This window comes from Cydia fagiglandana, chromosome 8, assembly GCF_963556715.1.
Source record: "Cydia fagiglandana chromosome 8, ilCydFagi1.1, whole genome shotgun sequence".
Classification (NCBI taxonomy): domain Eukaryota; kingdom Metazoa; phylum Arthropoda; class Insecta; order Lepidoptera; family Tortricidae; genus Cydia; species Cydia fagiglandana.
In genome coordinates, this window is record NC_085939.1 from 11,510,559 (window position 1) to 11,536,596 (window position 26,038).

The following is a 26,038-nucleotide window of genomic DNA, read 5'->3' on the forward strand; positions in this document are numbered from 1 at the left end:
GTCGTAATTATAACTATCTTTGGATTGCGTGTATATTGATATTATTTATTTATCTCGCTATATTGTGAATTTTGTACCTAAGTATGTATATTTGTTATGATACATTTAAGATTAAGACGATAAAAATGCTTTAACTTATTTTCGCATCGCTTATTTTTAGTTATATTGAGAACGTACCTAATCGTCGGTGACTAATGTTTCAAGTTGACATTTTGACTTATAGGTAGGCGTTTACATAGTGGAATACGAGTTTAATTTTTGACCTTTTCCAGCGAAAACGTCATGCTATATACAGGGTGGAAAGGCACGACGATCCTTTCCGCAAAAGGGGGATTGTTTAGCCTAAGCTCTATATTTTCTCCATAGAAACTATGTTAATATGGGCAACCGTTTCTAAATTATGGCCTTTTAAACATCCATGCAAAAAACTACTTTGTTCCAACCCTAACAGATAACAGGGTCAATGAACTTACTTGTAAACAATCAGTATACGACAGGAAATTATGCTAATTTGTTCTAACCATTCTTAGGTCTGCTTACAACACGGTAAGAATCGTTGCAGGATTTTCGTTTTCTTAGTGGTTCCACTTGTTCAATACTTGAATGAAGTAGTTATGTTATTCCTTAATATTAATAATACTAACCACAACATTGTTTACAACGACAGTTCAAATTGTGACATTGACAACCACTCAAAAGTACGCAGTCGTCTTATAAATATCTCTGGTTTCCTTGACTGATAAAAAGGTTTTAGTTTCTTAACACGTTTCACAAAATTATTTTCGAATAATTGGAAACTATCTAAAATAAAAAAAAAATACAAGTTAGGTTGTATTTCATGCACCAAATGAACTTGCAAAAATGAAATACTAAGAATAAATATTTCTTAAATACCTAACTAACAAATCTTCTTGCGTGGTAGGAAATAGACAAGACGTCTGATGTTTTAAATGAAATTGTCATGTCATATTCTTCAAATAAAAATGCCGTTGTTAGATGCTCGTGGTTATTTAAATTTGTGGGGCTGTGTAAAAGATATGGTGTACCAAACGGAATGTGAACCTGCGGACGAAATGAGACATTAAAGGCTAATTGCTGCTTTTAGCGGAGTCAGTTATGAAATTGACCCAAAAAAAATTTATTAAGCTATGAGCTTCATCACATATGATCTTTGAGTAATTCTAAGCATTTTAAGCCTGGGAGGCCATAAGGGGAGGGGGGGTACAAAGATGGCCGCCACCCGTCATCATTCAAAAAAATCTGTTCTTGTCCTGGTGGCTACTAGGGCAAGTTTGGTATCATTTTCGTATAAACCAAAGACGTAGAATTCATTGCTGATATTTGTTTTTTTTCAGCTTCATAGTAATTTTACAAGAAAAACGTAAAAAGATGAAAATTTAGGATGGAGATATTTGCTTTGAGAGCTAATAACTTTTGTATAGTAGCCAAAAATATCATATTAAAAAATACTATAATAAAGCGTAATTCATGCAGATTCTAAACATATACACGTTGAGTAATATCCTACTGCAAAAAGATGGTGAAAAAATTATTAAATGACAGCAGCTCGGGTAGTTGGACTTTCGTTTATCTTGCGGACCGTCGTTTATCTTACAAAATGATCGAGTACGAGTATCTACGTAGGTATGCTTACTTTGCTAGATTTTATGATGACGAATAAAATACTTTCATCCAGACATAATTCATCATACAGACATAATTTTATGCACTTTAATTTTAATGCACTTGCAACGATTTGAGTGGGGCCTTGTGTTATTTGACCGGTGTTTTCTATAAGGTGGAGGTAAGTACGTAGGTACTTCCCCAGTTGGGCTCTGCTCGGATAGATCTGGAATGACATCCGCTGTGCTGTGCCCTACCACACAAAGCGAGATGACATTTACAGTGCCCATACCTCTCTTTTAAACGTAGTTTAAGATATACCCGGGTCCAAAATTGGGTCCGAGAAATAACTATTATAAATGAAATTATTCTAATAAAATAGCGCTCTTATTTTTGCTGATAATATTAAAACACTATTTATGAGAGAAATTGTACTACTTACGAAGAGGCAAAATATTTATTTTCACGATAATTTTCATGCTATAACTCACTTTAAGTAATTTTATAGGTACTTACTTGTTGTTTTTAATAAATAACTTCAACCTGCACATAACATTCATTTGGATTTGATTTGGTTTGATTTTGATTGATATTTTAAATTTAATATTTGCTTCAGGTTGGTGTGGTGAAAAATTCTGTCTTTCACTCGGCGGCAAATTTTGTTTAACCCTCGTTCTTTGAAACCCTTACAACGCTCAAGATTCCATTTTTCGAACCACTCACTACGCTCGTGGTTCAATTTTGAAATCTTTCGCTTGATCGGGTATCAATATTAGCAGGAGCGGTTAAACAACAACTTTGCCCCCTTGTAAAACAAATAACTATTATGCGGAGAGCTTACATTTAGAAATCATAACAGCTATGTATATTTGTCATACTAATATAGGTTATGCAAGTATGACTTGGTGACAAACCAACGAAGCCCCGCCTCGCGGGGCTTCTATTTTCTGCTCTGAGGGATAAAAGGTAACTAACGAACCTAACCTAACCCAACCTGAAATTGCGGTTGTACATGATCTTATTTGTTAAGCGAGCTGCCCTCCTCTTTAGACATGGGGATACCTGTGTCTATTTTTTTAACCTATACCAGAATTATGTCTGTGTACTGGAAACTGCGGACATTAAATATACAGAAAGCATTTTATTCGTCATCATAAAATCTAGCAAAGTAAGCATAGTTACCTACGTAGATACTCGTACTCGACCATTTTGTAAGATAAATGCCGCCTAGCGAGAGTCCAACTACCCGCGCTGCGGTCATTTAATAATTTTTTCACCATCTTTTTACAGTAGGATATTACTAAACATGTATATGTTTAGAAGCTGCATGAATTGTGCTTTATTATAGTATTTTTTGTATGACACTTTTGGCCACTATACAAAAGTTATTAGCTCTCAAAGCAAAAACCTCCATCCCAAATTTTTATCTTTTTACGTTTTTCTTGCACAATTACTATGAAACTGAAAAAAACAAATATCAACAATGAATTCTACGTCTTCGGTTTATACGAAAATGATACCAAACTTGCCCTAGTAGCCACCAAGACCAGAACAGATTTTTTTGAATGATGACCGGTGGCGGCCATCTTTGTACCCCGCCCTCCTCGACTAGACGCACGCTTCTTATCGCCTCCGAGGCTAGAAATGCTTAGAATTACTCAGAGATCATATGTGATGAAGCTCATAGCTTAATAAAAAAATTTTGGGTCATATATGGCAGCGATCCGTAACTGACTCCAGTATTTTGACAATCTGCGGAGGAAAAATGACGAAGAGCATACACTACCGCATGCGCAATGTGCGCGGGCTCGGGTGCGGGCTGCGGTGTACATTATAAGACACGGAGGTACATTTGAACACCGTATGCGAAGAGAAAATAGTGTTAAATATTGGCAAAAAGCAATTATCTAAGAAAGTAATAAAATTGTTTGTAATATTTTTGCATTCATTTGATTTATTTGTCATTTATGCGTCATTGCGATTCTGTCAACGATCGGAAAAAAGCGTAAAGTCACGAGCTTTCCCGACGGAGATCCTTAATCTAGCCGTCATGTGCACATGCTATAGGGTTATCACCACAGTTAAAAAGTAGAAAATTTGGTATTTTTATTTTTTACTCAATTAACGATTCTTACCACTACCAATCTGCTCTGTATCACTTAAACGACCTAATACTTCCGGGAAGCATCGTCGTGCCTTTCCACCCTGTATATGAAAAACATCTTAGAGGTTTAAAATATGTAGGAAGTATATTCCACTTATACAAAACAGACGTTTAGTTACATGTGTTCTTTGACAGGCTTGTTTTTGGTCCCGCGATAACGATATATCATACGGTATCGTCGGTTTCGTTGTGACGTTTAACATAGTTCAGTCGTTATGGAAGTTTCGCAATTCAACTTTTTTGTAAAGGCCAAGAAAATATCACATGGCTCGTAAACAAAAATATTTCTCCAAATACATATACGAATTCTTACCACGTTCGTAATCTGGAACTAACCAGACGGAGGAAATAAAGTTTTCCAAAGAATTCACGTTCATTTTCCATTCAAGCGTAGTACGAAGCAACAAAGATATAGGTACGCTGGCGTTCAGAAGTGCATGAACATGTTTCAACCGTAACATTACGGCACTACGGTCGACATCTATCCATGCACTTTCGAACGTTACTGTACCTAGCAGCTGAATAGTTCTGTCGCTTTTCATTGAGTGCTGAAAATACTATTTTATTAAATTCAATCAAATCAAATTCGAAAATATATTTAATCGCTTGTAGTTGGTGTACGTAGGTAAATACAAAATGGCGTAATCTGCGTGCGCTTCCGTGTTTCCTCTAATAAGTATATCGAGCCTCAGGCTATTTAATTCTGAAACGCTGCTACACACATCGGTCTTTTTCATTAATATCAAGCAACTTCGAATACGTACCTAAGGCTAAAATTGGTGACCAGTTCTTGAAATTACACTGTGATTCCTATCAGCTTGCCTAGCTTTGAAATTTAGCACCAATTTGAAATTTACTACTTACTTACTTAAATACCGCATTGCTTAAATATTAGGACAATGTAAACAACGATATACCTATAGGGTTTCTATAATAGACTACTTTTACTATCTCGTACTTACGAGTATTTAAGTCTATTACTATGTTAATTAATCGTGTTTGTTAAATAAGTACCTGCAGGGAATAAAAGGCTTTTTTTTATTACTTAAGTATTTAAGCTGATTCAAGTTAAATTTCTAGGCATAATGCAAGAAAAATATAATCAGTAGGTAGGTAATCACTACGTTTTATGATTTTTCTGCAACATCTGCGTTTCTCAATATTTTTGTTGTTATTCGCTCTTACCAGTCAGAATTGGACAGCTCGTTAAAAAAAGTTGATGAGTCAAAGCCCGTTCCAATGAATGATTGAAATAGGCTTAGGTATAACTGCCACAAAAACAAGTTCGGTGAAATTCTATTCTTTAAAATGCTATTTAAATACTAGTTTTATTTAAAGACATTACTATTTTATTAGGAGTCAACCTATCAACAAATTGATTGACCTATTTAAGTTCAGCGCTGTAAACTAAGTTCATAAAATCATAACTATTTCATTTCCAGATTAAAACGATTTCAAGCACACAAATTCTAATTTAATACTGTCTAAAATATCGCGCTATTTGAATGCGAATGTTCCCAAATCGCTTTATATCACGACATGGCTTACCTACATTACATACTTACCCACGATATACATACTTAATAATCAACATTGTTTAACTTGGGTGGTTTTTGTCAGCCGTGCCCGTACCTGTTATCAATTATTATATACTGCGCACTTGCGGAGGTAAGTACGAGTATTTACAAATATGAAATGTTAGTGTAGGTTAAGAAGGCACACTTCCTGTACCATATTACCTAAACTACCTACGATAAATATTGCCATTGTTCTGTATACTACGGGGTTAAACGTTAAAGGTTGCCACGTCTACAAAATCCTTAAAATATTTACTGATTGACAATAATTTAGTAATCCGTCATAAATGAGTATAAACGAATCCCCAAACAAAGAAGTATTTGTGATTACGCTGATAACATCCACGACAATGTTCAATCAGGACCTTTGACCTCCGATATACACACCGAACACGTTTCAAGCTGAATCTTGCATTTGACAATCACTCTTATTATCTCTGAGTTAAAGGTTGAATTGCGAACCGAAATCAGTTAAACATAGGAGTATGTGAAAGTAATTTGGAGTAAATGTGTGGACCGCCGGGCCGTGACCATGTTGATTAGGATGTTACAAGCGATGAGACTCGGATTCATCTCGTCTAGTGTGAGACGGATTGCCCAATAAGGGACGCTTAGGTATAGGATGGCCAATCGAATTAACTAGCTCACATGGATGGATTAGAATACTTATCTACTTATCATACATATAAGACATATCGTCGCATGTATTGAACTATACCATACATTCATATAATAGTGTTTTTCATACTACATATTATAGATAAAAGTAAGTACCTAATAAATGTAACGATTTTTGTATACCTACCTACTATATTATATTAGGATCAATGTATATGCATGGTAGGTATTATACAGTTATACACCTTGTATATTACTTAAACAATAAAGCCCTGGCGTGCTGGAGGCATATAATATAAACAATAAAAACTCAGCTTGATTTGTTATTGGTCTGGCACTAAATATATCTATAATACATCACGACTCGCATTATTGATGCGCGCTTAGTCGTATCAAGTTAAGGAAGTGAAGTAGGCAGGTCAATGACAAATTATGTTGAGATAAAAAAAAATCAGAACACCGCTCCTATACTCCTATAGTAGACGCAAACCAAACTGACGACTGGGGTGGTTAAACTTCTCATTCACACCCGCGAGGTCGTAGGTAGGGTGAGAGAGATAGTGATATGACCCCAGTCGTCAGTTTGGTTTGAGTTTACTATAATACACAGGTTAGCGTGCCTACAATCTACAACGCCTACATCACCTAGTCCGCTAAGATATTGACTAACAAAAAGGCGTACGTCTATTGGAACATTGACACACTTACGCTGTGCAAATCAAGCCAAACACACACGACAGTACCTGACCATATGTAGCCATGTGAGTCACTTTGTATCGCAGTGACATAACACATACAATGACAACATAATACAGACATACATAGTTATCGTCATATTACGCAAGCGGCACCTTGAACTAGGGTATAAGCGTAAAGTCCAACTAGAGAGGTAGCTTTACCATTAAATCTTTTAAGCTTTATTATTGTTAATGCTAACTGGTTAATTTTGAGAGGAATATACACATACAAACTTTAACGGAAGAAAACTACCTATAAGGAAAATAGCAATATAAGTATCGAAAGATCTTACATAAGTTATAACTTTTAATGGATTGCTTTACAACTTATCTATCATTAGTAATAGTTATTATTTATTACTTACATTTATTAAAAGTAGAATTACAGAAGCCATAAATTAGTATGTATACCATCCACTTTGTATAGGTATATAAAATGTTTGCCAATTACTTATCATATCAACTTAAAAAGTTTTTACGTCTATTTTTCTGAAAAAAAAGTCTTATTAACTTAAATAACTCGTTATCGGTGTCATTTTTAAATGTCTTATAAATTACGGTCTCCGCACGCAAATAGCTCCGGGACATTTTAAATATTTCAACGCTTTGTCCTTTTCATTTATAAGGTTTCAGACGTAGCAAATTCTTTGAAGACCGCCCTCGGCGTATTATACCGGGTCTAACGCTGTCAAAAGATTGCTTACCTTTTCAGCTGAAAAATCTTTCAATACTACGCCTTGGCTGGCCGTAATCACTATACACTATTAAGTACAATATACTACACATTAACTTAAATCACTAATATTTACACTTTCCTCCAGGTATCAGTGCTCGGAAGGAACTGTAACACACTTGAACACATGCATGTCAAATCCCCAGTCTGAATTGCGCGCGAAAATCGCGTAACATCGGCACAAAAGTATTCGGGACTCGCAAACGCGTTACTAGTATCACAGCGTTGCCGCCGTACTGGCTCGGAATTTCAACTCGGACTCCGATACCAGCAATCCTTCACAGACGCTTATAACATGTAGCTAACCAAAATATACATTAACTGCAATGCATTACTGCTTTTAAAGCAGAGGGTCAGTCAAGTAGACTTGAACGCGCCGCAATGGTTTTATAGTTGATGGAAATGCTCGTTTACGGAAGCATGTTTTCTGTGAGCATAGTAAGAGTTTCCTGTTAACAGTATGAAAATGCTTCGTATGTCTACTTATTGCTTATGCTGGCTTGGCCTGTGATAATTTGGTTCACTAATTCAGTCTAATACTGAAAGGCTAAACTGAACTTTCTGAATACCTACTCTGGAACTAAACCGATATATTTTAACTAAGCCCGTTCAGAGTCCCGTAACTCAGTGAAAGACTAATGAAAGGAAAACACATGCAGAGCATAGCAAGCAGTTTTCAGAATGCCATTTGGAGACAATACATTTGTTTACTGGAAGCCAAAATAGAGTTTATATTTTAAGTTTACCATTTTATTGATACTATAAAGTTCTTCATTTAGTTTTGCGTACGTGTCATAATAATAATTTTTAATAGTAGTTATTATGGGAAATAGGAGTGATACTATTTGTCCGCATAATTAACCTTACCTATTAGTTATTAGTTTTATTATCTATTTGCTTAAACTGAAATAAATGTCATATACTCATCTCAGGTGATTATTTACTTAGGTAAGGGCCATTTGCACCATTCCACTAACCCGGGGTTAAGCGCTTAAGCCGTTAACCCAGTCTCAAATCGTACTGGTAACCATGGTAACTCAAGGTTTGACCGGTTAACCCCGGGTTAGTGGAATGGTGCAAGTGGCGCTAAGGAATTTAAAGTACAGCTTGGCAAAAAAAGAGTAGAAATTAAAAAGTGGCAACATTGTAGTGTCATCCCGTTTTCTTATATATATTGGTTTGAAAGGGACGATACTACAGTGTTGCCACTTTTTAATTTCTACTCTTTTTTGCCAAGCTGTACGTACAACGCAATTTTCAAGCAACACCGTGTTCCAGCACTACGGGTTTGGTAGTATTTGTTGTAAGTTGTTTTTGTAGTTATGGAAGTGTCTATCATCTAGTCAGGGCGGACTACAAGTTACTAAACAAGAAAACGTTTATATCATATACCAGCCAGACAGGGTAAAGACCGGTAGTGATCACCGAATCGTAAGAGGCACACTGAATATCAATATTAAACTTGAAAGGTCCAGCCTGATGAAGTCTACGCTCCGACCTACTCGAGCCCATGTTCAAAACCCCGAAAGCTTTCAACTCGAGCGCTCTAACCGCTTTGCTTGCCTAGAGAACTTGGCTTCAGTGGACGAAATCAACGACGGGCTAGTGGAAACTGTCCACACAGTAGGGTCTAAGTTTTTTAGACCCCGCCGTAAAAATAGACCTCAGAAATTGACCGAGCAAACCTTAAACCTCATGGCTGAACGACGCTCGCTACAGTTGCAGTCTCCCGATGACGCGGAGTCATATAGGCAGCTCAATAGACGTATATCTAAGTCCTTGCGACATGATCTGCGTCTCTTTAATACTAACCGTATTAAAGAGACTATTGAGCGAAACCAAGGCTCCAAAGTGTTCGCAAAGGACAAGTCTATTGGGCAAAGCCAGCTGACAAAGCTGAAACGGGAAGATGGCAGCATAGCGTCGAGCAAAGCGGAGGTTTTAGGTGAGATCGAGAGGTTCTATGGACAGTTATACACTTCGATCGCAAAGCCCGTTGACAGCTTGGTAGGAGATCCAAGAGCCAAGCTGTCCCGACATTATACCGAAGATATCCCGGACATCAGTCTGTACGAGATTAGGATGGCCCTGAAGCAGCTTAAGAACAACAAGGCGCCGGGCAAAGACGGAATCACTTCAGAGCTTCTGAGAGCGGGTGGAACACCGGTACTTAAAGTCCTCCAGAAGCTCTTTAATTCCGTCTTGTCCGAGGGCATAACGCCTGAAACATGGAATAGAGGCGACGTGGTGCTGTTCTTCAAAAAAGGTGATAACAACCTATTGAAGAACTACAGACCCATCACGCTTCTGAGCCATGTCTATAAGCTGTTTTCAAGGGTCATCACGAACCGTCTCGAACACAGACTTGATGACTTCCAGCCTCCCGAACAAGCCGGTTTCCGAAAAGGCTATAGTACCATAGACCACATCCATACGCTGCGGCAAGTTATACAGAAGACCGAAGAGTATAACTTGCCATTATGCTTAGCGTTTGTGGACTATGAGAAAGCCTTCGATTCGGTGGAAACATGGGCGGTGCTTGAGTCTCTTCAGCGATGCCATATTGACTATCGGTACATCGAAGTGTTGAAGTGTTTGTATAGTAACGCCACCATGTCGGTCCGAGTACAGGAGCAGAGCACGAGGGCGATTCCATTGCGAAGAGGCGTAAGGCAGGGAGACGTTATCTCTCCGAAACTGTTTACTGCCGTAATGGAAGACGCCTTCAAGCTCCTGGAATGGGAAGGACTTGGCATCAACATCAACGGCGAATACATCACTCACCTTCGGTTTGCCGACGATATCGTAGTCATGCCAAAGTCGATGGAGGAACTCAGCATGATGCTCGATGACCTCAACCGAGTTTCACAACGGGTGGGCTTGAAAATGAACATGGACAAGACGAAACTTATGTCAAATGCCAATGTTGTGCCCATCCCAGTCTCTGTTGGGAACTCGGTACTCGAAGTTGTTGACTCGTACATCTACCTAGGACAAGTAGTCCAATTAGGTAGGTCCAACTTCGAGAAAGAGGTCAACCGCCGAATCCAACTCGGTTGGGCAGCGTTCGGGAAACTACGTAATGTCTTTTCGTCCGACATACCTCAGTGCCTCAAGACGAAAGTCTTTAATCAATGTGTGTTACCAGTGATGACTTACGGCTCCGAAACGTGGTCTTTCACTATCGGCCTCATCTCAAAACTCAAAGTCGCTCAACGAGCTATGGAGAGGGCTATGCTCGGAGTTTCTCTACGTGATCGAATCAGAAATGAGGAGATCCGTAGACGAACTAAAGTCACCGACATAGCCCACCGGATTAGCAAGCTGAAGTGGCAATGGGCAGGCCACATTGCACGCAGAGAAGATGGCCGATGGGGTCGAAAAGTGCTCGAGTGGAGACCACGGACTAGCAAGCGCAGCGTAGGACGTCCACCCACAAGATGGACAGACGATCTTGTTAAGGTCGCCGGAAGACGCTGGATGCGGGTCGCTTCCAACCGGCACGTATGGAGGTCCAAGGGGGAGGCCTATGTTCAGCAGTGGACGTCTTATGGCTGAGATGATGATGACCAGCCAGAACTTGAGATGAAAAGCAACTTTGAAGTAATATTCCAATTAAATATTTATTACTTTACATGGAGGCAAAGTTGTAGTTAAGCCCCTCCTGGTAATATTGATACCCGACCGAAGCCAGCGAAAGATTCCAAAATAAAATGCAACTTTGATAAGGTCGGGTGGGGTAAGGGAAACATACATTATTTTTATCGGGGTAAGAGAAACCGCGCGTTTGAGAAAAGTTCTTCTACGTAAATATTTTAAGTTAATTTTATTTACGTATTGGCTTTATTTTATGTATTATTATCTTTAAGTATCTCTAACTGTTTATTTTCCCTACAAGTGTCCACGTTCCCCCACAGTTCCTATTTCCCACCTGACCTTATCTGTTTTTGAAGAATTAAAGGTGCCTTTCCAAGCCGGTGAAAAAGCTATTACAGACTGATCTTGAAACTGAAAGTTACAGATTGAGATGTCGTAAAAGATTTTTGACAAATGTCTGCCCTTAGGTTGGAAAAATATTCGAGGTGCGAGAAGAATAGATTATTTGGGAACGACGATTTGTCATCCGTGGCGGTCCCGGCGGTTCTACAGTTGTGCATATTGAAGAAGCGTTTGAAAATATGTTCACCATTTTTTTTACAAATAATACCCGTAGGCTGACGTGCCAAAAACCCTTATCTAAATACGTAAGTATTGGCACTATTGGTCTCACTCAAAGGACGTTCAAATGTGGCGATAGATAGTCTAATACTTGACCGGAGAGTAGCGCTTAGTTGTTAACCTGTACTACAGTCTAATAATGTTAACTTGTACTAGGTTGTACTGAAGTGAAGTTCAGTAGAAACTGCAAATAATGTAAATAGACCAATTTACGTTGACTTCTTCATAATTACGCACTTTTTAAGGACAACCATTATCTTATGGACAGTGTGTGTATAAATACGTATAGGTACCTACTATTTTTTTTTACTACAATTTTAGTTATATAAATGGTAATCATTAATATTTCAGTTAGAACAACCTTTGTAAAGTAGAGGAGCTATAGAAATCTTGATATTTAACTTGACCTGGAATACCTGATTTCCGACGCGCACACGAGATTTTCTGTGACTTTTAAGGCAACTTTCAGAACGCCGTAAGAAAGGTGTATACGAGTTTTTAACTTGTTATCTTTCATTCCGAAATGAAACCAAAGATTTCATAACTTCTATAAAGTACTTAACTGTCTTATATCATATTATTATTCTAATGGTAAAGCCAATGATCATAAGGTGCCGCCCGACACCTAAGCTGAAAGAGAGACCTTCGTTAACGCTCGGTCAATAAGAGGCCGGAGGCCGAATGACTACATTGCTGAAAAACGTCACATTCAATTTCGTGGCAAACAATAAGTACTGTCGCAATTAATTATGATGAAACCTTTATAGGTCTATTTGTACGAGAGATTGCATTGGGGTTTCATGCTACGAGCTTATTTCTATATTTATTATTGCGCAGCACATCAGTAATAACTTATGAACACACTCATAAAGCTCGAATTCGGACAGAATGAAGACGAAAATTATTGATTGTACGAGGAATGATTGTAATCGGTGCTTGCACATCCCAAGTGTATTAAGAACTCTTTTTTCACAAGTGACTTAATATTTTCATCATTATCTGAAGCAGCTGAAACATGTTACAGCTATTCATTTCCTCGAGCATCTCATAATTGTACTGTAATGCGTAACTGAACGAGAATCATTCGGCGAAGACGGATGTACTATTTGCGTTCAGCGAAGCTTAATATTTGATGAATGAGCGACTAAATAATGAACGAGAGTTAGTTCCGTCTCTATTTCTGTTACCAGATGCATGTTTCGCTCATAAATTCACCGTTTAAATGTTTTGAAATAAGCTCAATTTATACTAAAACAAAAGTATGCCATCAAATGTTTTATTGGGTAGGGCAGACCGGGTAAGGTTTACCTACACTAAGCGAACGTAAAAGTTCATCGAGTAATTTATTAAAGAAGGAGGCGTCTTGCGAAATTTCTACCCCGGTAGATGAACTTATTCGTTTGCTAAGTTGGTTATTATAGCTGCTGTGACAACCAACCTCTGAGATAACCGTACCCGTCCTCCCCTAACAAATTTAATGTTTAACACGTTTCATTAGATGATATGAAAGATTAAGGGCCAGTTGCACCAACCACATTTGACAGACTGATCAACGTCAGCCGGCACGCCCCGGCGCTTTACTATGAAACTTTCCATACATAAAAATTTAGCGAACTCTTTAACGATACGAACAGTTTGGTGCACCTGACGCTAAGATCATTGTACTTATGTACAGTCAAATACCAAGTTGAAAGTTATTATTTAATCATATTATGAAATTAGGTAGTATATTATACTTATTTAAACTTTCAGGATTTTTACACATCATTATTATTTACGTAAACGGAGGTAATTTTAAAACTCAATAAATTCAATTATACGCCATGAAGTCCCGTTTTAGTAAATAATAACGTATTATATACTGTATTATACCTACGTCACGAATTTGTAAATTTTCCGGTCCTTAAAATTTACAAAATAATCGACCTAAGCCTAACTTTGGACACGTGTCTTAGATGTCGTATTTTTATTTAGGTAAGAATAGTTTTTTATTTCAAAACATTGTGACAATTTTGTTTATTTTACTATCAAAATATCCCTTCAATGTTACAATCCTCTATTTCACAGCTATATCTAAAAAGGTGTAAAATCTTCTGTCATTTTGATTGACAAGGGAGTCACAAAGGGTACCGATTGAGGGCATCGGTCGGATTGGTGACAGATTCATTAATGGGTCATCTACAGTTGCCTCCAGAAACTCGCGAACTAAATTGACATGAGTTTGACAAATAAAATGATACCAGGAATAGCAAAGAAAAAATAGTCAGGGGTATATGTCGATAAAATGATATCGATAAGTAAGATGCACTTACTACCCATGTGATAATTAATTATAAAGGGGTCACAAACGATTTCGACTTGTATGAATGTGACGAGAAAAGTGGTTGATTCGATTGTAAGATTGTGACGTTACCAATCAAATCAGGAGGTGCGGATGTGAAACTGACAAATTTCAATGTTAAGACGAAACAGGAGCTGATTTTAGGTAAATATACACATCTCGCTAACGGAAGCGGCTCCTATAACTAGTGCGATAAGAACAAGGCGAAAAATCCTTCTTAAAAATCTCTAAAATCGAGGTTTTGTACTCGAGTGTTTGAAAGGCTCTAGCGCCTTAAAAAACAAAAATATCAAAAAAAAGCAAAACGGTCCGACAAATCATTGCTCTAGCATCAAAACCAACGGAGGAAACAGTCGAGTACGTTTGTATGGAGATATGACCACTCCTGTTGGCTCTTAATATGCAGGTTTGGGGGCAAGTTGTTTATATCAAGAGCTCGCGGTTGTCACCATAAATCTAAAATTGGTTATTTAATTTTATACAATGTGACCGGTAGATGAGATTGGTCGATAATTAAAGTTAGACCAAGAAAAGTCTGCAGCGATTTTGATAGCCCACGCAGTGCAACTGTTCTGTAATACGTCATAATTTCATAGAATTTTGACGTATAAAATAATACTTACACTGCGTGGGCTATTAAAATCGCTGCAGACTTTTTTGGTCTAACTGTATTTAAATTCTGACCTAATCTTATTTTCCCTTCTGGGTCGGCCTTATTTGTATTTTGAGCCAAAATCACTGTTTCTATGTTATCACCTACAACTTGTTACTCTAGCTGTAAGTTTTCCTAACAAATAAAATAAAATAAATATAATATAATATTTATTTAGTTACCTACAATATGTTTATCCAGTATTTATTACTATAAAATTGCACAATTTTTGAAATACCAAGTAACATTTGTAAAATAATTGAAATTACTTAAAGATACATTTTAACTGACCGCGCAACAGTAGCGCCGCTAGCGGTGGATTCTCGCGATATTCTCTACTTCAAACTTTTTTGAAAATATCGATACGAACAGCACTGGCCAAACTGTGGTATCATTTGTGCATATTGACCTGTCAATTTAGTTCGCGAGTTTCTGGAGGCAACCTTAATGTAATGTATTTTTGTTCGTTGACTGCAGTCGTTTGATGGATGCAGTAAATAATGTCACAAGCATCGTGAATCGTGCTGTAGGTATTTGTAGTCTGGGTTAAAGATCTTTGCGGTATAACCAAATAGGCACATTTGTACTAGCATCGTTTTAAATAGGTATATTTAATATAAGTAAAATATTTCTAAATAGGTATTAACAGAATTGAACTTAATGAATTATTTGAATGATATGAACTTATTGATTTTTTTGAGTTTCAGTATGGGGAACCCCCAAAATTTGTTGCGTTTTTTTTCTATTTTTGTGTGAAAATCTTTATGCGGTTCACAGAATACATCTACTTACCAAGTTTGAACCGTTTAGTTCTAATAGTTTCGGCTGGGACATACGGACGGACAGACAGACGGACATGACGAATCTATAAGGGTTCCGTTTTTTGCCATTTGGCTACGGAACCCTAAAAATGCAAAGTGGGCCCAGGCCATCAGTCAGTACCCGTACCATGAGTCACCGACAGTGTCAAAACTGACATATACATACGTAGGTACGTATTTCACTTTCTATACATCTCGCTGGCACTAATATGCGAGTACGAGCGAATGCATAGAAAGTAAGTTACGTTCTCGATAGCGAGTAGTGCCCTAAACGCTATCGATCGCATTTTTCTCCACTCGCTCACTCATTTCTGGGCGGTTTGCCCTTCGGGCATCTGAAGCTACCTAATGAACCTAACCTACCTAACTTATTAATTTAGTGTGACGTCCATGAAAAGTGGGGAAAAATGCGATCGGGAAATTCGGGAATAATGCTACGCGGAACTAACGCGTTTGGGGCACTGATCTAGCTACTCTCGATAGCGATTAAGTCAGTGTCAAACTGTTGGTAGCCAAACTGTTCAACTTTCCACTCGATTTTACTAAGTGTCATTGCTAAAAACTTACACGAGTACCTACAAAATTCGCGCTTGATAAAAATCGAATTTAAAGTATAATTATTTAAAGTCTTTTTTATGTTGAGTCCTTCACCAAAGTAAAACTTGAACTAATTGTATCTACCTAATGTCTGCACAAAAACGCCATCTATAATGTTAAAAACAAGAAACAAAAACTTTATTTCCTTCTCCAACATTCTTTCTTGAAATGTAATTTACTTATAAAATCTTTGTATCATGGTGACACGAGAATTGCCCTCACTGACATCAGGGGCCCATTTCACGTAAGGTAGTATCTGTTTAGTAGTGGAAGTCCCTTTTTAACTTCATTCATTAGACAAGGACTTCCTTTTACTATTATAAGTTAACTCTCGTTGCATAGCATTGCAGTAACAACGGTCCCTTCCAGTAATTCTTGCACTATTTATTAGGTGCTGTCGCCCCATGGCCTATCTAAGTACAACAAACCTTAGTAAACATTATGGACCATATTTTAAACAAAGCTATACTTACTAGAGATGCACCGGATATCCGGTTACTATCCGGTATCCGGCCTATCCGGCCATTAATTTACTATCCGGCCGGATACCGGATAGTAACCTACTATCCGGCCGGATACCGGATAGTAACCTACTATCCGGCCGGATACCGGATAGTAATATTGCTTGATTTCGGAGTAAACAAATTGGATTTAAGAAACAGACACGGTCATAATCGTACTTGTTTATTATTTTAAATCAATTTAATCATTCCACTGACTTGCACGCGCACTCATTTCGAACCTAGAAATGAGTCCGCGCGAACGTTTACTAGGAAACAGGTCAAACCTGCAGAATGTGCACCTGAAAAACCGAAATGTAGGTATAGTTCCGCCGGCCGAATATCCGGCGGCCGGATACCGGATATTCGGCCAGTGTCCACGCCGTATATCCGGTATCCGGTATCCGGCCAAACTACTATCCGTTGCATCTCTAATACTTACATAATATAAATAGGAGGTTGCTATAGAGAATGTCGTTTTGGAAAACTTTGAGAGCACCTGCGTCGCCAGCGTAATGTAATGTAACATTTTACAGTCAGCGCTGCGTAGACAACCTCAAACTTTTTGTTATTTTTAATGGAAAAGTTAACATGAAATAATGGTGCCTACTCCTCGTACCCCGGAGCATCGTATCTCCTCTTTTTGGTTTTATCGAAACATAAAATAATCACTGTAAAGTTTTTGCCTGCCATTTCATATTGCTTCTTATTTAAATATATATTGCGTAGCCGTCATTACTTAGATCGTGAAATTTCTTCTCTAAAAAACAATAAAAAATGTATTTGCAATGCCTGTCAGTTGTCAAAGCGTCCCCTACGCCAAGCGCAGGCAAGAATCGCCTCTGAAGCTTCCTTAAAAGCATATCTCAGTTTTTGTTTGATAAGAAAAATATAATCTTTTATCAACACGGGAAGGTTCCGTTTCCAACAAACCAAATTAGGATGTTACGAGCTTTGTAAAGTAACTTAAGTATTATGTTTTTTTCCGCTCGACTCTTTTGACTTTGATTAATGAGTAACGTGAATTTTAGCACGTGATTGGCTTAATAGGTTTTATAGACAGGCGATGAAAGTTAATGTTTTTTTGGAAAGGTTAATTTCGTATAAAGTAAAAATAATTCGCGTGTATTTGCCCATTCGCATCTTACAAAAAAAATTGAAAAGAATGTAAAATTATCCTCCAAACCTTAGCAAAGGCTTAATAAAAATTTACATTGTGCAAAAACCATATTAAGCATCCATTCCCATCCCTTCCCTTATTAATCGTGTCCCAAACAGTGAAATCCGACACCGTAAGTAAGTATCGGGCGTCGACAAACAAATACTTAGCACAGTTAAAGTAGAAACATTTACAAGAAGGAATGATGGAAGATGGACAAGAAAAAAACCGGTCAAGTGCGAGTTGGACTCGCACACGAAGGTTTCCGTACTATTACGCAAATAACGGGAAAAAGTCACGTTTATTGTATGGGATGGGAGTCCCACTTAAATATTTATTTTATTCGGTTTTTATTATTTGTTGTTACAGCGGCAACAGAAAAACATATACATATATACATATGTGAAAATTTCAACTGTAGCTATCACGGTTCATAATCATCAGATACAGCCTGGTGACAGACAGACAGACGGACAGAGGAGTCTTAGTAATAGGGTCCCGTATTTACCCTTCGCGTACGGAACCCCAAGAAGTTGGCAAAAATATCAGTGAGGCAGATATCATCTCACAAGCTGGAGTAGTTTATAATCTCTTTTTATTTTGTGCAATTGCGTAAAACAAATATTGCTTGCGATGTCATTTTAAAGATTGCCATAGTGTACCTACGCATTTAAAGAAATGAAAATTAAACAACGGATGATATACCTACCTACTTTGATACAGTTTACTTTGAACAATCGAATTTAAGCTGTCATGAGTCATACTAACACTAAGCTAATTTTATTAAACTGTACATCGCGGCGAGTAGCAGTACGCGACGCGTGGCTCGTGAACGCTAATCACACTGTGTTTGAAAATGGAGACTGGCTTTTCGGAACATTTCGCGCGGGTGGCTAAAAATACGTGAGTTAAGCCGTGTAATTAGCTTAGTGACAGTTGAACAACTTCGAATACAAAAAAAAACATCTAAACGAAATTGGAATTCCCTTTGGTAAATTAAATTTCGAATCAAAGCTTCTGTTTGTATATACTAAATTTGAGTTTTACATTTCACAATCGGTTTGCTTCTTCCCTCCAGTTTAGAAATGAAATGATACGATAAGGCAACATTAGCCCTATTCGACCGAGGAACTTAAATCATAAACTGTGTGTGTAATAATAGCATCAACGGTTATATTCCGGCTCTCACAACCCTTCCACTTAAAGTTTTACGTTTCTAAATGGAACTATAAATATGGATTTATGACAGAATGTGGCTAAGTGCGCTTAATCTACAATTTATGGCGTGCACCAGTCGTTAGGTTATTTCAGTATCCAGCTGTAGAACCACTAATAAAAATGAAATAATACGTATTATAATTTTTATTTTATTTTTTTCATTATCTAGCTTGGAGTTGAAGCCAACATATAGGTAAAGGCTCATATGACAATTTTAGGCACTTTAATTGCAAATATAGCCTTTATAAAACTGTCTATATGGGCCCACTGATTACCAGTTCGCCGAACGATATGAGCCTGTCAGTTAAACGCAACATTTGATAACTCCGAACAACTTACTGACAGGCTGATATCGTCCGGGCCGGACGGTCCGGCGCACTGTTAATTTGTGGGCCCCTTAGCAGTTAGACTACAGGAACAGAAAAACCTAAATATATGTTATTTTGATATTAGGCAATATAATAAAATATTTGTTTAATTATTATTCATTAGGGCATGTAGGTATCTACTACTAATTGTTCTTATTAAGCATCAAGTTATCGTTATCCTCCTCATCTTTGTGAAGTAGCCTATTAGTAGGTAAATACCAACATTATTAGTCAAGTCAAAATCAAGGATCCTGGATGGTAACTTATCCAAATTACGTTACAAATGCTAAATTGTAACCTGTAAACCTACGAAAATGTACCCGGCTGGTTACATAATACTTAGGGATGTATAAAATAAAGAAAACACAAGAATCCACTTGATAGTCGATTTATTTCTTCTCCTACATACCCTAAAATTACAACTTCTAGCTCAGACTGCTAACGGTAGAGCGGTTGGTTCAATAATATCTGTATTCTTACACTTAGGATAAACCACCAACAAACTAGTTGTTTAATAAAATTTTATTCAGATAATTATAATACGAAAGTTACACCTGAGCATTAAAATTGGCAAGTAACACTGTCCATTAGATCACAGTAAACCTTAGTTATGATATTAAAGTTATTCATTATAAATGAGACAAAAGCAAAAGGTTACCGATCTATGACAATAATAAAATTGGACTTCAAGTAAACTATGAGCGTACTAAGGGCTACCTAAGGGCTACCTAAGGGCCAACACATACCTGTTGCCACAGACGATGTTAATTCCTCCAAGTTAACTCGTCTGCATTCCGCCAGACGAACGAGACAGATGATCTAAAATATAACAAATATCATGAGATTTAGCTTGTGCACAACTGCTGACAGACATCTAAACACTGAACCGAATCGTAACACTTACAGAAAAGTCTGCAGCGGTCAAGAATAGGATTTGGGTCGGAACTTGTGACAATGGCCATGAAAGGCGTCCCGATCTTGAGAAGACCCGTCTCTTACATCAGCTTACCACGCTCATGGGCACACACCTCTCTCCTCAGCAACATTTGCCTCGATCTATTAAACCCCAGTATCCAATAATATATATCAATATTTATTTCTGGAACTATATACAGCGACAATGGATTTCCACGCTGAGTTTTATATTAATATATTCTAATTTTTGTAACAAACAATATTATGTTCTGACACTAATCAATGCCGTCTTTTCTTCTTATTCTATTTTCCTTCCATTTCAAATTTAGTGCTCTTTACAATACGAACAGCACGTTGCCAGTCATATCGTGCTACCCTTTAAACATGTAGGTTTAATTAACTAACGACACAATATCAAATATTTATATTTGTACCTAAACTATAATTAAATTAAATCCTGTTCAATATTTCTAAAAAGAAATTAACACTAACAGAAATAATCAAAACCAACGAAGTTCCACCTAAACCACTAGCTGGCGCTATGTGACAAAATATTTACGAAAGTTATTTGTTCGTCCGCTTTTTATTCGTGCTTAAACATATTTACATGCATAAAAAGTTTTCAGAAACTGAAGAAATGGCGAGGCTTAACAAAAAAATACCTTATCGAAAAAAGGCATTTTTTTAACCCATGTTAAATTGATTTTACTAAATTTAAACCACTTGAGTAACTACATTATTTTTGACTTTTGGGAACAGTTTTCTTCATTGTTAGAATGGTAACATACATATATTATTTTATTTCGATAACTGAGTCGTTTTTTATGGTGCCTTATGTAAAATTTCCAATCTGTAATCCAAATTTCAGTCCGCTGTCGTACATTTTTATTTTTAAGAATTGCAGTCAAGTATAATTTGTCATTATCAGGAAAGCATTGTATTAAATCTTGAATCAGGAAGCTATTTATAATTAAACATATTTCAAACCATGCTACAAAACATAAGTGTCTTTCCACGGCAGAAAATGATGTACAATTTTTATTATCATTTAATCGAGAGTGCCACTCACGTCAATACACGCTCGAATAATAGCTAAATAACATCATTTCGATATTAAAATGTATGTTCGAATTGACCTCCTGATTCCTACCTTTATTAATTGAAACGCTGAAAGCAGACTCCTAATTTTTGGCTCGTGTGTAATTAACACAGACACGTGACATGTCGCCTAACGACGAAACGCTTGTTATGTATTCATCGTGTATGTTCAATCCGACATAATATGCAGAAAAAGGGCCCTACACTCCCTACAGTGACTTTCTTAACCACGTATTCGTATTTCGTAATCTTAAAGAGCTTTGGCTCATGACTGTGGCGTGCGTTAATTTCGTATAAAGTAAAAGTAATTCGCGTGGATTTGCCCTCGCAATTTACAAAGAAAAAATTGAAAATAATGTAAAATTGGCCTTCAAACCTTAGCAAAGGGAGTGTTTAATATAGCATGAGCATTAGACGACTTAAGTACAAGTAAGGTAAACGTACTGGTGCTCGACATGCTAATGCACAATAAATGTCACACCTCGCTGTCACCTCTATTGACAATAACTTAAGTTTCAAGATGACATGTACTGGGACCGCGTCGAGTACCAGTACGTTTACCTTATCTACCTACGACTTGATTCTTTTGCATAATTATTTGATAGTTAGACACGCAATTATGGATCTTAATAAAATTAGATAAGACCCGAGGTAAATATAATTAATGATATTTTAATTTCTAAGGCCCACTTGCACCATTCCACTAACCCGGGGTTAACCGCTTAAACCTGGAGTTACCATGGTTACCAGTACAATTTGACACTGGGTCAATAGTTTAACCGGTTAACCCCAGGTTAGTGGAATCGTGCAAGTGGCGCTAACATGAGCGGTATGTTTAGGGGTTAGAGTTAGACCAAGCTAAGTTGGCAGCGATTTTGATAGCATAGATAGGCTGTGTGAGTGTTATTTTGAACTTCTGTGAAATTATGATGTTTAAAATAACACGTTTACAGTCTGTGCTAACAAAATCGCTGCCTACTTAGCTTGGTCTAACTCTATAGAGTTCTAAAGCTCAAAAGGGATTAGTGCGGTTTTTTAGATATATACAGGGTGATCAATCCAAATGGGTCAGTATGGAGAAGTCAGAAACTATAAGAGATAGCGAAATCTGTTCTTAGGAACCATGGCTTCGATTTTAGATTTAATAATAATGGCATTCAATTTTTTTTTTAATCTATCACACATAACCGGGATTCGAACCTGGTCAATATTCTTGTTGTTTGTTTGTATGGCAACTTTTAAACGATGCGTGATAGGTGGGGGGTGCTCGACCAAATATCATAGAGGGCCCCGAGACAAAACAAACTACATTAATAAAAATCAAAATGGCCGACTTTTTTAATTTTTTCAAGTTGGTCCGAGCGCGCTGAGATTTGGCATGTGGCGAGCCTGGAGGCCCAAAATTACCATGTCAATAAAAAAAATTGGGAAAAATCCCAAATGGCGGCGAACACGGGCAAAGTCAAATTTCCAAGTAGGTTAAACGAGCCCGAAGGGCGAGCTTCAGGCCGGGAGGCCGAAGGCCGACCCCGGCGGAGGGCCGAAGGCCCGGAGCCTCCACCCCGACTCCCAAAACGCGAGTCGCAAAAGGAAAAGTGTTGGGTCGTGTTTAAGCTCCAACTTCCCCCTCTCGTGTGACGCTTCGGGCCTTCGGCCCTACGTGGAGCTCGACCTTCGGCCTTCGCAAGCCTCGACGCTTAGCCGTCGGGCATTCGGCCCGCCGGCTTCGCTCGTCAAGACACAAGTGTCAAGCCAAGACAAGCAAGCAAGTCAAGACTTGGTAGAACGCTTGGAAGCACCGCATTCACGCAGCTCGGCCTACGGCCTCGCGTTTTGGGAGTCGGGGTGGAGGCTCCGGGCTTTCGGCCTTCCGCCGGGGTCAGCCTTCGGTCTCCCGGCCTGAAGCTCGCCCTTCGGGCTCGCTTAACCTACTTGGAAATTTGATTTTGCCCGTGTCCGCCGCCATTTTGGAATTTTTCAAAAAAAATTTTTGACATGGTAATCTTGGGCCCCTAGGCTCGCCGCATGCCAAATCTCAGCGCGCTCGGACCAACATGAAAAAATTAAAAAAAAGTCGGCCATTTTGATTTTTTTTAATGTAGTTTGTTTTGTCTCAGGGCCCTCTATGATATTTGGTCGAGCACCCCCCAGCTATCACGCATCGTTTAAAAGTTGCCATACAAACAAACAACAAGAATATTGACCATGTTCGAATCCCGGTTATGTATGATAGATTAAAAAAAAAATTGAATGCCATTATTATTAAATCTAAAATCGAAGCCATGGTTCCTAAGAACAGATTTCGCTATCTCTCATAGTTTCTGACTTCTCCATACTGACCCATTTGGATTGATCACCCTGTATACTGAACATCTCGGTGGTGAGAAACCAATGGCGAACTTGGGCCGATTCTTTTTTCGTTTGCCTGTTTTAAAGAGCTCCTCATTCTGGGTGGAATAAAAACGAAATCAAAACTTTTTCCAAAAATATGTACCTTTACAGGGTGATTCATGAGACGTGAGCAGGACTAGGCCTACACAATCAGTAAATGTTAATGGATCGTTCACCGCAATATTTAAGTAAAACCATCACGTTAATTTTCTGTTGTTAAACTTTTTGGTAAGGACAAATTTATTTACCTGTAATCCAGCAACATAAAAACTAGTCTGATGTATTCAAAAGGTACTTAAATACACAATACAGTACGTAGCGGCCCCCTTTTTTCAATATCTTTCGTTAAATTTAAATAATCACGATTATTTAGCTGTGGCGCTAGTGTGCACGTTGAAGGGCTCTTAAGTAACAAAGATAAAACCTTTTTAGCCGTTATGACAGCACTTTTAATGTGAAGAAAATAAAATGTCACACTTGAGCGAGATACGATTTTTCAAAAGTAACCAGACTCTAATGATATTCAATTTGGCACTTGTAATCGGTAAAATAAAGTGGGTGACCATAAATGTCGTAAATAAATGAAAACTTTTTTTTAAACAGTATCACAGAATAAATAATAGTACTAGGTATAGAAGACTCACTCTCTAACAAAACGCGTCTGTTACCATCAGCACAGATATGGCCGCTAGGTGGCGACAGCGCCACGCGCGGCTTATGGCTTTCCTCAAAATTGGTGTGGAACGGATGTACTTTTAGCTATCTGTAGCAAAGCGACGAAATAGCGAAGTGAGCCACGCCTGACAGTATAAAATGCATTAAAGTTAATCTCACAAATACTGGTAGGTACGAAACAGTTGCTTATATTTAACTTGCTGTATGCGTAGGCTTGATCATGCTCACGTCTCGTCTCATGAATTATCCTGTATATGTATGTAATTATCAGTTGAGTTACGAAAATATATAACCATACGAGCATAGACATATACGTAGGGAGGTATTCAAGAAGGTACCTATCTAATTTAATTTAGCTCATTCTTGCCGAAAGCACTCCAACCCTTTTTAATTCGGGTAATTTACTTGAGTGTGTTATTTACATTTTGTATGTACACCGAATGACGCGGCGGCATAAACTCGGTTAAGCGCAAAGATGACTTGTGTACACAAGGGGCTTTATGAGAGTCCGGGTGACTTGTCCAAGGGCCCATTTCTCGAACATTATTAGACTAATATTATTAGTCCACGAACTGTCAAATCGTATGGGTTGCCATGACAACACACTAACAATATAAGACTAATATCGTTCGAGAAATGGGCCCCGGTATTAGATTAATATTACTAGTCCCCGAACTGCCAAATCGTATGGGTTGCCCTAACGACACCCTAATAATATTAGACTAATATCGTTCGAGAAATGGGCCCCAGCTAGTAGAGCTGAACAATCCCTAAGCGTCATAAAGGTGAAGTAGGTTCAGTAGGGTAAAATAAGTAGGGGTAGGAAATATTAACTTTATTTTACGAAAAAATACTTTTATGAATTCAAGTTTCTGACCTCGAAAGTCCAACGGGTCATTGTGGAATAGAGTCAGACCAAGAAAAGTCTGCAACGATTTTGATAGCACACGTAGTGCAAGTGTTATTTTAAACTTCCAAATTCTATGAAATTATGACGTATTAAATAACACTTGCACTGCGTATGCTATCAAAATCGCTGCAGACTTTACTTGGTCTAGCTCTGCTCTACTTCAAAAATATTCGATTAAATGAATATTCATATCTTCTTTTTTTATTTTGGCAATCGAGACACGCGTGTCGAACCAAGTCAAAAAAAAAGAGAATAGCGGACCCTTTTAATGCAAGGCGGAATGAAGCAATTAAATAAGCTACCAAAGTTGTTCAAATCTTTCATTAAATTGAATGTGACTCGTTTATAACCCGTATCGCCATGGGATGGCCCGATTCGAACTTTAAGATGCGTCAATGAATAGATCTTAGAAATAATATGGATTACATATGTAAGTGTCAAATAAGACGTTTCTTCAAACAAAAACGTCACTTTTGACACTGGCACTTCTAATCCATATCGTTTCTAGATCTATTAATTGACGTATCCTAAAATTCGAATCGGGCAGTAAGATAAGGTAATAAAAGATTATTGTGGGGATCATTATACTCTGGAGATTTTAACCGTGGTTCTTATCCTTTGTAAACAAAGTTTGGTGGTTGTAATGAATTCCTAATTTTCATACTTTTGTTTATTATTAAAGTTGTTTAAAAATCTTGAACATACTTGTTTCAGTTTTATATT

At 37.7% G+C, this 26,038-nt stretch overlaps 2 protein-coding genes and 1 long non-coding RNA gene across 3 annotated transcripts in view; 1 reads left to right on the top strand and 2 right to left on the bottom strand.

Moving 5' to 3' along the window:
- LOC134666813 (CD151 antigen-like) overlaps positions 1 to 7,731 on the bottom strand; it is a 213,423-nt gene extending 205,692 nt beyond the window's left edge. The window contains exon 1 of the mRNA XM_063524110.1: positions 7,424 to 7,731. The gene's annotated coding sequence lies outside the window, so the exon portion shown is untranslated. The remainder of the gene's footprint in view (positions 1 to 7,423) is intronic.
- LOC134666856 (uncharacterized) overlaps positions 1 to 23,970 on the top strand; it is a 90,067-nt gene extending 66,097 nt beyond the window's left edge. Inside the window, exon 2 of the long non-coding RNA XR_010098554.1 lies at positions 23,842 to 23,970. This is a non-coding gene — a long non-coding RNA (uncharacterized LOC134666856). The remainder of the gene's footprint in view (positions 1 to 23,841) is intronic.
- The window catches only part of LOC134666760 (sorting nexin lst-4), a 217,687-nt gene that overhangs the window by 188,844 nt on the left and 2,805 nt on the right, over positions 1 to 26,038 (bottom strand). The window lies entirely within an intron of this gene.